Consider the following 14,476-nt stretch of genomic DNA (forward strand, 5'->3'; position numbering starts at 1 on the left):
CCATCTGGGAAAGAGATCATTTTCTAATCTGTGTGAAGGCAGGACTAAAAGCAGCCCAACAAAAAGTAATCAGCTATGCCCAGGCCTCAGCAATAACTCAGGAGCCCAAAAGAACCCCATTGCCTTTCTGGAAAGGCTAAAAGAGGCCCTCCAAAAGTTTACCAATCTGGACTTAGACTCTTACAAGGGACAGGTGATTTTAAAGGACAAATTCCTGTCCCAATGTACATCAGACATAAGAATTAAGTTACAACAGCTACAGCAGCAGGACCCTACTGCCTCTTTAGATGAGATGATCCAGACAGCCACCAATACCTTTTATAACAGAGAACAAGAGAAGGAGGCCAAGGCCCAGGGGAGGGAGAAAAGGAAAGAGATAAGGCATGCCCAGATGCTGGCCGCCCTCCAGAGAAGCCCTATGGCACACCCCGATTCCTTGAAGGACAAAGCACAGGGCAAATGCCTACTCTGTAGACAGGCGGGGCATTGGGCCAAAGAGTGTCCAAACCATGACAAGTCTCCTAGAACGGCTTGCCACAAATGACATAAACTGGGACATAGGGCAGTACTTTGCCCTTGGGACCCAAAAGCCTCAAGGTCAAGTGCCAAGCCTTCCCTCACGATGGTTCAAGAGGACCGAAGCAGCCTGCTACAGCCAGCCTGCCTGTCACAGATAACCATCATGTGGCTGGAGCCAATGGTGCAACTGGATGTGGCAGGTAGGTCTGAGAATTTCTTGGTTGACACAGGGGCTACCTACTCTGTCTTGATCTCCTACTCTGGAGCCTTCTCCTTTCAAATCTGTACCATTTTGGGTGCTACAGGAAAAACTACTAAAAGATTCACCCAAGCACTTCTTTGTTGCTGGGATGGACAAATATTTTCCCACCAGTTTCTGGTGGTTCCCTGATTGTCCTACTCCCTTATTGGGAAGAGATATACTCACTAAATTGGGGACCACCCTTGTGATGGGAAGTTTTTCAGCCCCTAGAGCTCTACGGCTCCTGGTTACTACTGAAGAACCCATTACACCTTCAATAGAGAGGGACCAAAAACTATGGGAAGACAAAATTAACCCCCAGGTGTGGGACCAGGGAATTCCTGGACGAGCCCACTAAGCTGAACCGGTCATCATTGTCCTCCGAGATCCCACTCGGTTTCCTAACCGGAAACAATATCCCCTCAAAAGAGAGGCTCAGGAGGGACTACAGCCTTTAACGAATAAATTCCTTGCTTGTGGGCTATTGGTCCCCACCAATTCGCCATGTAACACCCCAATCCTCTCAGTAAAGAAAAAGGACGGAACCTGGCGAATGGTTCAAAATCTCTGGATCATAAATGAAGCTGTGGTCCCCCTCCATCCCACAGTACCCAATCCCTATGTAATCTTGGGAGAAATCCCTCCCAATGCCAAGTGGTTTACAGTCTTGGATTTCAAACATGCATTTTTTTTGTTTTTTTTTTTGGCATACCATTGGCTAAAAAAAACCCCCAATATCATTTTGCCTTTGAGTGGGAGATCCCAGGAGAAAAACACCAACAGATGACTTGGACAGTATTACCTCGGGGCTTCAGAGATAGCCCCCACTTGTTTGGACAGGCCCTTAGCTGGGATTTCCTAGATCTGGACATGGGATCTAATGGGAAAATATTAGATAGATGACCTACTAATCTGCTCTCCAGATGAGGAAAATGCCCAACAACATGCAATTCAGGTTCTAAACTTTTTGGCAGAAAGGGGATATAAAGTCTCCCATGCTAAGGCACAGATGGTCGAGACAAAAGTCACTTACCTGGGAGTTCAGATTACACATGGGTCTAGGAGGCTGTCCTCTGATCGGGTACAAGGAATCCTCCAGTTGCTGTCCCCCACGACTGGAAAACAATTGAGAGCTTTCCTGGGGCTAACTGGGTGTTGTAGAATCTGGATACCCAACTATGGTCTAATTGCCCAGCCCTTATATGAAAGTTTAAAGGGACAGGATGATTCAATCCCACTGATGTGGGGAACTCCTCAGAAGAAGGCAGAGGCTACACTAAAATAGACCTTAACTCAGGCACCTGCGTTGAGGTTACCAGACCCAGAAAAAGCATTCCAACTTTATGTCCATAAAAGAGAGGGAATAGCCTTGGGAGTGTTAACTCAAAGGTTGGGATCTGAGCCCTAGCCTGTAGCTTACTTATCCAAGAGACTCGATCCAACAGCCCGAGGCTGGCCCCCTGTCTTCGAAATTTTGCAGCTATTGCAATCATGATAGAAGGTGCTTTAAAAGTCTCCTTTGGGGGCAAACTAAATATTTTTACCAGCCACCAAGTAAAACAACTCCTAAATGGGAGAGGCCATTTATGAATGGCTGATCAAAGAATCCTCAGATATCAAGTAATGCTGATGGAAAATCCAGGCCTCACTATATCCCCTTGTGAGGTTCTTAAGCCAGCCACCCTCCTGCCTACCCCCGAGGGCTCTCTCCCTTTTCACTCTTGTTTAGAAACCTTGGACCACTGGATAAAACCCCGAGAGGGATTGTCAGAAGATCCTCTGACAATCCTGAGGAAATCTGGTACACTGATAGAAGCAGCTTTGTCTTGGATGGAAAAAGAAGAGCCTGATATGCAGTAGTCTCCAATTTTGAGATCATAGAGTCTAAGCCTCTGCCACCAGGTACTTCAGCCCAATTAGCTGAGCTCACAGCCCTGACTCGAGCTTTAGAGCTGGGAAAGGAAAAAAAATAGCCATTTACACTGACTCCAAGTATGCCTTTCTGGTGCTACATGCACATGGGGCTGTTTGGAAAGAAAGGGGCCACTTGACCACCCGAGGGTCCCCAATCAAATATGGTGATCAGATTCTTCGACTCTTGGAGGCAGTCCATCTGCCCACTGAGATTTCAGTCTCCCACTGTAAAGGACACCAAAAAGGGAGCACAGAAGTGGCACGAGGGAACCAAGCAGCTGATCAGGCAGCTAGGAGAGCAGCATTACAGAACCATGACCTAATAGGGGTTGCCACCTTAGTTCCACAGACTAATTTGCCAGAAACTCCTTCATATACTGAAGGTGAGACTCTTAAAACTAAGAGTGAGGGCTTTCAAGAAGATTATATCAGGTGGTTCCAAAAGGAGGGACTCCTTTTTCTGCCTGGGAACCTCCAATGGAAGTTGGTTAACTCCTTGCATGCTGCCACTCATTTAGGGGGAAAGGCTCTCCAAAGATTACTAGAAAGGTCCTTCAGAGGAACAGACCTCCAAACAACTATAAGACAAGTGGTCTCCTCTTGTCCCACTTGCCAATTAAACAACCCCCAAGGAGCTCGAAGACCCCAGCTGGCCCAGCCCGTCCAATGACATGGGGCCTACCCAGGAGAGGACTGGCAGATGGACTTCAGATTCCAGTTTCTCAAGAGTATAAATACCTATTAGTCATGATAAATACATTCACAGGATGGATTGAAGGTTTTCCCATCCGGACTGAGAAGGCTGAGGAGGTGGTAAAAAAACTGCTCCATGAAATCATTCCGAGGTTTGGTCCGCCCAGGTCATTACAAAGTGACAATGGGACATCATTTACTTCTAAGGTCACCCAAGGGGTCTCGAAAGCATTGGGCATTACTTATTATCTCCATTGTGCCTGGAGGCCTCAATCTTCAGGAAAAGTAGAAAGAGCCAATCAATTCTTAAAATCAGCGATAAAAAAGATAACCCAGGAGACCTCCCTGGGATGGAAGGAGGCTTTACCAATAGCTCTCCTCCGCATCTATATTGCCCCTAAGGAATAGATTGGTCTTAGTCCTTATGAGATGCTATATGGGAGACCTTTTGTTTATGTCAATGACCTCTTCCTAGATCCAGAGGTTCAGACCCTCCAGTCTTATACCATGGCCATTGGGCAATTCCAACAGGATATACGCTTGTGGAGTATGAACCAGGACCCAAAAGACTCTAAGGAGTCACCACTATATTCTTCTGGGACACAAGTCCTAATTAAAGTCTGGAAAGATGGGTCCCCAAAGGCTCAACTCCAGCCCATGTGGAAGGGCCCCTACCCTGTAGTACTTTCTATCCCCACAGCAGTCAAGGTACTAGGACATGACTCCTGGATTCACTACTCATGAGTCAAGCCATAGAAGAAAACAAAAGAAGACACTCAATACACCTGTGAGCCCCTGAGAGATCTCAAATACCGATTCAGAACTACACATGAGTGCCATTCTAATGAACGACCCCAAAATCTGGTTTCTGGGGATAAGATTTCTCAGGATAGCTCTAAAGAGCCAATGCAGCTTGTACTCCAAAACAGACAGGAGATAGATCTTTTGATCCCTGAACAAGGAGAGACTTGAGCCATCCTGGCGATGGAAATTTAAAATTGGCTGATGCCCCTACTAGTCCTTGTTATACCATACTGATGCTGCTTATGATTGTTCCATGCATTATCAATTGTCTAACCCGTTTTGTCTCTGCTCAGGTCAACAAGCTACAACATGCAGTGCCAGTTCAACAAAGATATAAAAGTACAGCCGACCATGGAAAATATCACTTGCCCTTAGATAGACACTGCTATAAGGACTCTGAGGCTTGAGATTAGCAAGAGGGAGAGGCCCAATATCCCTCACTGTCCCAGTTCAGCAGGAAGTAGCCAGAAAGACCTCAGTACCCCTATTCCCAAAGAATTGGGCCTCCCATCTTTTGAGAGGGGAATGTTAGGTAGTTAGAATAGAAAACAGGAGTCCAAAATGGCGGTGCCTAAAACATAAGGAAGGGAAAAGCCCACGAAAATAGAACAAAGGAAGGTCCAAGGACTGGAGTGAGGACTTCAGGTAGAAGTCCCAGCACTCCTGGCCAAGCCCAATATGCATAGGGCAGGCCCAGGGAGAAGAAGAAGAAAAAAAAAAAACATATAAAAAGAGGAGCCAAAGGGCTCTCTCTCTGCTGTGAGCTGGGGCGCTCTTCTCTTTGTGTCCTTGTATCGACGTGCCCTCACGCCTTGAAGATGGATTTTCCTGCTATCTTCTAAATAAAATAGAGCTGTAACACTGATCTGTAACACTGATTTGTCTAACAGCTATAACACAGTCTGTCCAAGACCCGAGAGCTGTGACACGCCAAGGGGGCTTTAATGTCTGTCACTCCAAATCTTTGTTGTGACGAGAAAAAAACTGAGGAACATACACTCGCCTGACATGTCTATCCACATGTACTGTACTCTTTTTCCTCTTCATAAATACTTTACCTACTTCACTACTTTTGGTCTTTGTGGAAATTCTTTTCTGCAAAGCCAGAGGGCCTGAGACCTTGTCACTGACCACTCGTCTAGTGTTTAGAATTTGGTGCTGTCACCGCCGTGATCCAACCTAAGTCTCTGGCTAGGAACCCAAGCCCTGCTTCAAGTGGTTACAGGCTGAGGTCACCTGAGATCAACATTACCCTAAAGTATGGCACATTGATGTAGAGCTCTATGCTGAAGTCACAGGTGTGGAGCCCCGTACCAAGGTCACATGACAAAAATCTCTGGACCTGACCAAGCCTCACAGCAACTGAAACTATAAGCATCTGGATCTAAACTGGCCAGTTTCCTGACCCCATATTAGGTAAAATGTCTATCTGATTACCCACCCTATCACATCTTAACCAATCACCCAATGCCACCATTCCAGTAGGAATTTTGTCTTGAGGTTATAAAAATTGGTTACCAGCCCACTAAGGGCATCTGCTCTCTGTTGAGTGGCCTGCTGATCAAACAGCATCTCCCACTCTAGTAAACTTTATTCTCTTTTATTTTCTCATTCTGCCTTATGTCTGGAAATTCTTTTCCAATCCACACACAGACCACGACAATTGGCCTATTGACTGTTTCAAGCTCAAAGAGTTTGGGAAATGGTAGGTACGGGAAGGACTTTCTGACATTTTCCTGAGTCAGATTATGAAACACTCAAGTGAGAGGTCCCTTCCTATGCTTGGAGGAAAGGAGCACCTTTATCCCTGAAGAAGGGAAGGAGCTTACAGAGGGATCAATGGTACCCTACTCCAGTACTCTTGCCTGGAAAATCCCATGGACGGAGGAGCCTGGTGGGCTGCAGTCCATGGGGTTGCTGTGAGTCAGACACGACTGAGCAACTTCACTTTCACTTTTCACTTTCATGCATTGGAGAAGGAAATGGCAACCCACTCCAGTGTTCTTGCCTGGAGAATCCCAGGGACGGGGGAGCCTGGTGGGCTGCCGTCTATGGGGTCACACAGAGTCGGACATGACTGAAGCAACTTAGTAGTAGTAGTAAAGCCAAGCAGGACCCTGTGGGGTCCTCTTGAGCACAAAAGCTTTTCTGTGTCCCCAGTTTCTTATTTGCAGGACAAAGGTTTCAGCCTCTTAGACCTTCCTGAATACCAAAGAGCAGACTGAAGCTGTTACTAATCAGGGGAGTAAGGGAATGCAGAAACAAAGGAGAAGCAACCAGGAAACTATAATGCAGCCATTAAAGCAGGATTCTGGTTCCTTCTCAAAGAATATACATAAGGATATCTTTGAGTTCTTCTGCAGGAACTAAGGCCCCTACCCTGGTAGAGCATGTTAACTTTAGGCTGGGCTCAACATTCCTGGAGGACCACCCTGCTACCTCACGACCAAACAATCAGAAGAAAATCACACATGCTGCAACCCTCACCCCAAAGTTTGCCTGTAAATACTTTCCCCCCAAACCATTGCAGAATTTGGTATTTTTGAGCATGAGCCACAATTCTCCTTCCATGGCTCTGCAATAAAACATTTCTCTGGTCCAAACTCTGATGTTCTAGTTTGTTTGGCCTCACTCTGCATTTGGCACATGAACTTATGTTCAGTAACAGGGTCTGAACCAACAGGCCATGCTAACTTTTCCCCAGTTTATTATACTCAGCTCAGTTTTACTCTACCATGGAAAGATTTTGCATGACTTTCCACTTTTTATCAAGCCTAGCATAAAAACTCAGGTTTAACTGTTTCTTCATGTCTTCATCTCCTTTTGAAGATGCCTGTAAACATCTACTTCTGCTTCATTGACTATGCTAAAGCCTTTGACTGTATGGATCACAACAAACTGTGGAAAATTCTTAAAGAGATGGGAATACCAGACCACCTGACCTACCTTCTGAGAAATCTGTATGCAAGTCAAGAAGCAACAGTTAGAACTGAACATGGAACAACAGACTGGTTCCAAATTGGGAAAGGAATATGTCAAGACTGTATATTGTCACCCTGCTTATTTAACTTATATGCAGAGTACATCACGGGAAATGCTGGACTGGATGAAGCACAAGCTGGAATCAGATTGCTGGGAGAAATATCAATAATCTTAGATATGTGGATGACACCACCCTTATGGCAGAAAGCAAAGAGGAACTAAGAAGCCTCTTGATGAAAGTGAAACAGAAGAGTGAAAAAGCTGGCTTAAAACTCAGCATTCAAAAATGAAGATCATGGTATCCAGTCTCATCACTTCATGGCAAATAGATGGGAAAACAATGGAATCAGTGACAGACTTTACTTTCCTGGGCCCCAAAATCACTGCAGAGGGTGACTGTAGCCACAAAATTAAAAGATGCTTACTCCTTGGAAGAAAAGCTGTGACAAATCTACACAGCATATTAAAAAGCAGAGATGTTACTTTGCCAACAAAGGTCAGACTAGTCAAAGCTATGGTTTTTCCAGTAGTCATGTATGGATGTGAGAGTTGGACCTTAATGAAAGCTGAGCAGGGAAGAACTGATGCTTTTGAACTGTGGTGTTGGACTCTTGAGAGTCCCTCAGACTGCAAGGGGATCAAACCAGTCAATCATAAAGGAAATCAGTCCTGAATATACCTTTGAAGGACTGATGTTGAAGCTGCAATATTTGGCCACCTCATGTTAAGAGCTGACTCATTAGAAAACGCTCTGATGCTGGGAAAGATTGAAGGCAGAAGGAGAAGGGGATGACAGAGGATGAGATGGTTGGATGGCATCACTGACTCAATGGTCATGAGTTTGTGCAAGCTCTGGGAGTGGGTGATGGACAGGGAAGCCTGGCGTGCTGCTGTCCATGGGATCGGAGAGAGTCGGACATGACTGAGTGACTGAACTGACTGATAAACAGGGAAGAGCAAAACCTGACTCCATGTTGGATCTGTTTGTTTTACTCTAATCTCTGGTTTTCATGGCTTTTTTTACTTTAATCACTGAAATGATACTGTCTATACTTGTGAGCATACATAATGGCCTGCCTCAGGGAAACCTATCCTTCTGCATAAATGTTAAAGTGACTTTGTTCAGCTCACAGGGAGACATTCTGACCTTGTCCACCTGTGAATGGTTGCAGACAAGAAGAATCAAGCACTTCTCCTCCCTGATACTAACCAGGTCAGGAGATATTTTGCAAGATATATGGCTTTTTAATTTTCTTCCTCACCTCCCCTGCCTCTCTGTTCTATAAAGGAAAATGGCATCCTGACCTTGAAAGGATGGTACTCTGGGATACTAGCCCACCGTCTTCTTGGATACTTGGCTTTCTGAATAAATTTACTATTCCTGTCTCAACATCTTGTTTCCCAATTATTGGCCTGTCATGTGTTGAACAGACCAAACTTGCATTTGGTAACACTCCCATGTCATGTAAAACTTATATTAAATAAATTTGTATTATGTTCTCTTACATTAAATACATTTGTATAGTGTTAATTAGGCTTTCCAGGTGGCGCTAGTGGTAAAGAACCCTCCTGTCAATGCAGGAGACACAGGAGATGCTGGTTCAATCTCTGGGTTGAGAAGGTCCCTAGAGGAGGGCATGGCAACCCACTCCAGTATTCTTGCCTGGAGAATGTCATGGAAAGAGGAGCCTGGAGGCCTATGGTCCATAGGGTTGCAAAAGGTCAGACATGACTAAAGTGACTTAATCATGCATACTCACATGAATGCATACTGTTAATCTGTCTTATATTATAAGATTCCCAGTACAGAACTAAAAAAAATAGTGGAAAAGATATTTTCCTCCATCAGAGAGCTTTTCAATACTTCTTTTTAAGTGGGTTTGCCTTGGCTTCTGTTAATGGCAGTATATTATGGCAAATCATCCAATATCTTCACTAAAGAGATAGGACCTGTTTAGGGGAAGCAGAATATGCCACCCTGAACAGTGCCATGTTGACATGTGGACAGTTGTGAGCTGAAGGCAATCAAGACCCAGCAGACTCAGGAAAACTTAACTGCCTGAAAGAATTTAGACAAGGTGCCTATTACTAGAAAGAGAGCCATTGTCAGAGATAACTTCTTACTTCATAAAGACTTACCTGTGTGGCAGGACACACATTGGTTTACCAAACATTAGCTCTTCTCACATTCCTCTATTTTTCTTCCTCCTTTTGAAGCCCCAGGACCCTGCCCCTTTTTTCCTTGGCTCAGGATGGTACATTAGTTGCTGATTACTGCTGAATTTCACGTTTTTGTGGGACTCTCATACATACATAGTTAAACTTATTTTTTGGCTGTTAATCTGTCTTCTGTAAATTAAAATATCAGACCAGCCAGAGATCCTAGAAGGGAAGAAGAGAAATGTTTTCTTCTCCAACACTATACAAGGGGAATCCCTCAGCTTGTTGCTACTTTTCTGCATCTGGAAACTCCTTTGCTTTCTTCTCTCTTAAGTCAGAGGAGGAAGTTGTGGAGCCCTATACCAAGGTCACAGATTCAGAACCTTGTACCAAGGTCACAGGACCAGAATCTCTGGAACTGACCAAGCCCCATAGCAGCTGTTACCATGAGCCTCCTGATCTGAACTGGCCAGTTCCCCAACTCCATATTAGATAAAATACCCATCCTATTTTCCAACCTATTGTATCCTAACCAATCACTTGATACCACCCTTCCAGCAGGAATTTTCTTTGTCTTGAGGCTATAAAAATTGGCTACTAGCCTGCTAAAGGCATCAGCTCTCCCTTGAGCTGGCCCACTGTTCTAACAGTGTCTCCCACTTGAATAAACTCTTCTCTCCTGTCATTCTGCCTCGTGTCTGGAAGTTCTTTTCCAACCTGCACACAGACCACAACAGAAGTGTCTGTTCCATACATGACAGCTTCTGTCCTGTGTCAGGACCTTCTCATGTTTTTTCTTCTGTTTTCTAACCAACTTCCTTTCATTGTCAGCTCCCCAGTAAGTTTGAACCATTGAATTCAGGAGCTTCCTCTGCATATTATCCTCTTACAACTTATGGTTTCATTTCTACCACACTCATCTCAGTTATGTTTGTTTTATCATTTATTAACTAACATTTTGTCAGTCTCCCCTACTATATTGGAATCTCTATGACAGCAGGGACCATGATTTATGTTATTCTAGCACCTAGCTCATTGGAGAAGGCAATGGCACCCCACTCCAGTACTCTTGCCTGGAAAATCCCATGACGGAGGAGCCTGGTAGGCTGCAGTCCATGGGGTCGCTAAGAGTCAGACATGACTGAGCGATTTCACTTTCATTTTTCTCTTTCATGCATTGGAGAAGGAAATGGCAACCCACTCCAGTATTCTTGCCTGGAGAATCCCAGGGATGGCGGAGCCTGGTGCGCTGCCGTCTATGGGATCGCACAGAGTCGGACACAACTGAATCGACTTAGCATAGCTCATTTTTAGTGCATTGACTAAATTAACAAGTGAAAAAATAAACTTCTTCTCTTACTAATGAAAATTACCTAATCTGAGTGGACTTCTACCATCAATTATAATCACTATTCTATTCCTTAAAATGGGCAAATTGGAGAAAAAGTACCCATAGGATTGATTTCATTTGGTTGACTATCAAGTTCCCTTTGACTCTGATCCCTGAAAACAGATCTTTGAAATTTTACAGGCATTCATTTGCCTGGGGGAGGAGAAATTGTTCCCTCCTCAGCACCAAGCAACATCCTGATTAATTGAAGACAACCCTGGTGGTTCTGTTCCTTTTGCCAGTGACTCAGGAATGAGTATGACTGGGGAGGACTGTTGGAATGCTCTGTGGTAGTTTCCATCTGTCTTAAGAAAGGAGGTCCAAGGTGTTAAAAATGATTAAAGAAACTATTTTAGAGATACAAACAAACATTGTTTAGTACTTCATGAAGTGAGCAGTTTCCATTTAGAGAGTTGTAAAATGGGGTGGAGAGCAGGAGGCTTTTATAAAAAGAAGAACAAGGAAGAGAAAAATAGAAAATATCTGATTGGCTGGGGTCACACAGTTGACCTTGCTTGGGGTGAGAAGGAACAGGAAATAAGTATAGAGCTCAGAGTTGGCTTAGTGTTCGGGGATTCGCTGACTGGATATACCACGTTTCTGGCCAAGTGAACCATTTACAGAGACAAAAAATTATCTAAGTCTTGGTTTGTCAATGTGATTTCCTGGGAGGGAGTGGCTCCATCTTGGACCTGGAAAGTTACCCCAGCAAAGAAAAGAAATTACTCTTTTATGGATTTGAAGGTTGTTCACTAAATATATGATGTATAGATTTTCTGAAGTTATTTTGGGGCCTTGAGATGAACAACCAACATGCTGAGGGTAGCAGAGGGGACATAGGAAAAGAGTCATAAAAAGCCCATCCACAAAAACACCCTGCCTCCAATCTCTTGCTACATGAAGTGTAAGGTTTATTTATATCTAAAGGAATTTTAATAGGTCTTCTTTTACTTCAAGCATATACTGTTACTCTTACAGAATGGTTTCTTAATAAGGGACATTTATAGTGATAGAATTATAAATTTCTATTTTGTTAGAAAAAGAGTAGCAATTTAAGCTTTAACCAATTATCAGATACTGAGGAAATATTTAGTTACTTTTGATTGGATTGAGAAAAATATCCTCAGATGCTAATGGGTGTGGAAAAGTTTTGATTACTTTTATAGAAAAGGTGTATTAGAAAGAATTTTCAACAAAGCAATGCAATTTAAGATAATGCTTTCCCCCCCACCTATTCCATTTAGTAATGCAAAATGAATGCCTACTTCAGGAACACTGGAGAATTGAAATGACTGCTGTAATAGTTCTAGAGTGGAAATATCTTCAAGGAAGAAATATTTTTTTTTAACAATTATGTCTAATTATACTTAGAGAATAAAGAGGTTCTTAGTATTTATGAATCAACCAATGTTCTATTTTCCAACTATGTTTTCTCTCTCAGAGGCCTATTAAATAGAAACAAGAAACCTATTTATTATTAAATTAAAAAACTTTCAGAATTTTAAAAAAGTCTTCACATATAAAAATAACTTTCAAACAGTATCACAGTCCAAACAATGGCAAATCAATGCACAGAGAGCGTAAGTCTTTCTCTCTGTTTAGAATACAATCTCCCTCTCCAGTGGCAATAATTCATGTTCATTTCTTCACCTCAAATCTCATGAATAGCTTAGATGGATGATGGAGCAGATTATGTCACATATTAAACATACATTAAATGTTTATTGAGCACTTCCTGTGTGTCAGGCATTATGTTTGGTGTTTCTGGGAATGAAGTTATGAAAAGGGCCACTAAAGACAATTCCCTCAATGAAGGTAAGGGGGGAAAGAGGAGTAGTGATCAAATAAGTATTTTTCTAAATGTGAGCAGTTTTAAGGTGAAACTGAACAGATCCTGTGGGGCTTCCAGTTACAAATCCTTTCTGTGTCCCCCTTTTCTTGTTTGTAAGAAATAGGTTTCGTTCAGCCTCCTTGACCTTCACTGTGTTCCAAAAGGCAGATTCAAACAGTTGTTTATCAGGGAAGCGAGGGATGTAGAAATGAAAGAGAAGCAGCAAAGAAACAATGGTGCAGCTTGCGGAAGTGTCCTGGCTCCTCCTCAAGGAATACACATAATAATATCCTTGAGTTCTGCAGGAATTAGCACCACCACCCAAGCGAAGGGTGGAAACTTCAGGCTGAGCACAGAATTCCTGGAGCACCACCCTCTGACTTCCGCACCAACCAATCAGAAGAAAGTCTGCGCACAGTGAAGATAAAGAAGACTTTGACCCCCTCCCTAACTGATTAAGTTCGATTAACTTTCCCTTTCTCCCTTTAAAAATTTTCATGGTTGAGCTGAATCTTTGGAATTGGGTTCGTGGACAAGACTCTGCCTTCTCCCCTGGTTGCCAGCCTCCTAAATAAAGCAAACTGTCCTTTCCAACTAATACTTGTCTCTCAAGTATTCGTTTTCCAACAGCAAGCAGCTGCACCTAAATTCGGTGTAAAGGCAGTATAGGCTACTGGAGAACATCAGCAGAGGTACCTAACTTTACCGGGAGGGCTGTGGAAGGCTCCCATAAGGAAATGATGTACACTAAGATCTGTAGAAAGGATGCAGTAGCTTTAACAGGTCCTTTTATCTATCTTAGACCATTGGAGGCAGAAAGAGCGTTATGCTGTCATATCCTGTTTAAGTACTTCCTGCGTTTTAGCACTTATTTCTGTTAGATATATCTGAGCACATGTAGCATTTTTAGACTTCAAAGTGAATTAGTTTCTTTTTTAAGGCTTAAACTTTCAGAAGGGAAAATTCTTAATTTGGGGTTAAAAATAAGTAATGTGCTGCAAAAAAGGTAAAATCAAGGTAGATAAATACATGTGTAACCTCTAAAATATGGGGAAATAATACAAAACAAGACAAAGTGAAGTCTCCATATACTGTGAAGAACTTAGATTATCCACTATCAGGAACTTCCAGGAGGAAGTCCTTAAATGGTTTGTTTCATGTTATTGAAAGTCTACCATAGGTTGGATGTATGTGGGGAATTTAGGATTTCTTGTCCATCTATCATTATTCTTTGACAAATGAGAATCTTGCTCACTGTTAAATTCTTTAGCGTCTCTTAATGTTGGTTTGGGAGTTTTAGAGAGTAAAATCCAGACGTTTTGTCAGAAAACCCAAGGGCAATCACAGAAATGCTGGATGTTTAGTCGAAGAGCGAGATATTTATGATAGGGCATAAGGACTCTGTTCTGGTAGTTATGTGTACTGGGTTGTAAATTTTAGGAAATAACTCAGGTAAGGACTGTCTGTTTATTGCCAGGGACCTTCCAATTACCTCTACTGACACTGTTTTGTTCAGTACTTACCGGTTTTTCCCTGGATTGCTACAGTGAATGCCTATATGATTTCCCCCCTTTAATCTTGTTCTCTTTGAATATGTATTCCACTCTGGAGCCCAAGTGACCTTTTAAAAGGGCAACTCTGACCAGGCCATTCTCCTGCTTAAGAATCCTCAGTCCTTTGCCCTGAGGATTACAATCAGCTTCACAAAAAAAGGGCATCATAATTTCACTTTCTTCTTTTCATGTTTTTTTATCTTGTTGCTGCTTTACCCTTAACTTTCTACTTAGCCAGATGAGTTACATACTTGTAGTTTCATTAAGAACAGAGGCATCCATAGGTCTGTCTTTCCGGTTTCCCACTTTGCTGACATCACCTCCACATGGTCTGCTGCTGCTGCTTCTGCTAAGTTGCTTCAGTTGTGTCCAACTCTGTGCAACCCCAC

The 14,476-nt window shown here is 43.0% G+C and overlaps 1 pseudogene; it reads left to right on the plus strand.

The window, feature by feature from the left end:
• Positions 1-622: 622 nt before the first annotated feature.
• LOC113907735 overlaps positions 623-14,476 on the plus strand; it is a 56,273-nt pseudogene continuing 42,419 nt past the window's right edge.

The sequence above is a fragment of the Bos indicus x Bos taurus genome, chromosome 17 (assembly GCF_003369695.1).
Source record: "Bos indicus x Bos taurus breed Angus x Brahman F1 hybrid chromosome 17, Bos_hybrid_MaternalHap_v2.0, whole genome shotgun sequence".
NCBI lineage: Eukaryota > Metazoa > Chordata > Mammalia > Artiodactyla > Bovidae > Bos > Bos indicus x Bos taurus.